This window comes from Lipotes vexillifer, unplaced genomic scaffold, assembly GCF_000442215.2.
Source record: "Lipotes vexillifer unplaced genomic scaffold, Lipotes_vexillifer_v1.1 scaffold554, whole genome shotgun sequence".
Taxonomy (NCBI): domain Eukaryota; kingdom Metazoa; phylum Chordata; class Mammalia; order Artiodactyla; family Lipotidae; genus Lipotes; species Lipotes vexillifer.
In genome coordinates, this window is record NW_006794635.1 from 1,538,209 (window position 1) to 1,540,003 (window position 1,795).

Below are 1,795 nucleotides of genomic sequence, written 5' to 3' on the forward strand. Positions count from 1 at the left end.
ATTCCTGCAAATAAAATTGTTTTATACTGTAAGCTGGAGGCGAGTGTAACTTATTTTTGTAATAAAGTTTTTATTTTTTTTATGTGTCATTAATATAAATGTGTGTTAGTATAGAAATATTCTGGTTTAAAAACTTAGAAATGCACACATTTCAGTATGTTTATTTGTACTTACATAATTTTAGATAGTGGTTGCCAATAGCCTGTATGTTTCACATTAATTGGTTTTTTTTTATGTTATCTTAATAAACCATTTTAGTATGTTGTATGTCAGTTACTGGGATAGCTGGGACATAGAGTGTAATTTAAAATTTGTCAATAAGTATTCATTGGAATATATGTAAATGTGCCTTGCCGGTTATTGAAACATTACCTACAAAATGAGTATGGGGTGACAAAAATTAGTTCCTGGTGCTTAATGAAACTTTTTGCCACTGATTTTATATATTACCCCGTGCTTTTTTAAAGTACATCTCTCTCAAATCTTAGTGTAAGTTTGAGGGCTACACAGAACATTTACATTTCATTCTAACATATAATGAGTATAATAGGTTGTGGAAAGTGGGTAAACTAAATGTAGCCTTCAGTAAAATTGAATCTCAGTGTAATCCTTGTTGCTGGCATTTCCCAGTTCCAAGGAGTTAAATAAATGATCCCATCAAAGAGGTCATTGCCATGCCTATTGGCACTTTACTGTCATACCCTTTTTAAGGGACACTGTCAAGGTGTTTAAGTTAATTCTCAGAATTATTTGTTGGGATTTTAGAACAGGTTTGTTTGACTTAAGTAAGAACTGCATTGTCAAAGTTGAAAGATGAACATTTTTGTGAGTTCACAAATGTGTTCTTAAGAAAACATTAAAATGTGGAGCTGTGGGTTTCCAAGACTATTTGGCATTCTTAGTTTGGGGATTTGGGAGGGAAAACTGATATTAAAAAATTGTGAAGAATTGATGGGTAATGTAAACAGTGGTGATGAAATATATACACACTCAAGTGAAATCACTTGACAGTGTTCATTTGACTAACTGAATTTAAGCCATTATAATTACTTTTAAAATTAAATAATTATTTGCACTGTTCTGATAATGGGTGCAGTTTTTGAGCAATATAATCAGAGCTAAATATGCATGTAGTGATTAGTGATGTGAACAATTAAGTACTGAGAAGAAATACTAACTGGTATTTTGAAACTTAAATTTCTGTAGTAAAATCAGTATCAAACTCTTATCAGATCAAGGAAAACAGGCAATGCATATAAACATACTTTTGAATGTTGTGTGGCCTATAAAGCAATAATGCAATTTTTATGGAATGTCATGGGATATGAGAAATGGAAATGCAAAAATAACGAATCCTTTAGTAAAAATGTCAACATGTTAAAAAGGGGAATGTTAACTAATGTAGGTTATTGCTATTTGTGATTTGTTTATGGGTTCTTGGCTTTGACAGCTTCAAAGAATGGACAGATAACAAGTTAAAGAAATTTTGTATATGTTATCAAGGAATGGGTCTTAAATCCAAGAGTCAAGTCCCTTCCTTGGGGTGAAAAATGTATCCTTAAAGCATTCTGATTGTTAAAAAAGAAAACTTGAGTTACCTAACCAAAGCAGACGCAAGATTTTGTTTCTGCAGACTACTTGGCAATCAAAAGTGATCATCACTTTAATCAGTTTTTAGAAAGTTGCTTTGTGAGAAAATTGTGTTCGATATATTTTCCCAAACATGCATTTTGTGGAAGGTTTTCCAGCATTGTGACTGAATCAGATGTTAGAAATGGGGGGGGGGGGGGGGTTT

At 32.1% G+C, this 1,795-nt stretch overlaps 1 protein-coding gene across 1 annotated transcript in view; it reads left to right on the forward strand.

The window, feature by feature from the left end:
- SYNCRIP (synaptotagmin binding cytoplasmic RNA interacting protein) overlaps window positions 1–81 on the forward strand; it is a 26,216-nt gene extending 26,135 nt beyond the window's left edge. The window contains exon 12 of the mRNA XM_007467320.1: window positions 1–81. This exon is cut by the window's left edge and continues 1,596 nt beyond it. The gene's annotated coding sequence lies outside the window, so the exon portion shown is untranslated.
- Window positions 82–1,795: the final 1,714 nt, after the last annotated feature.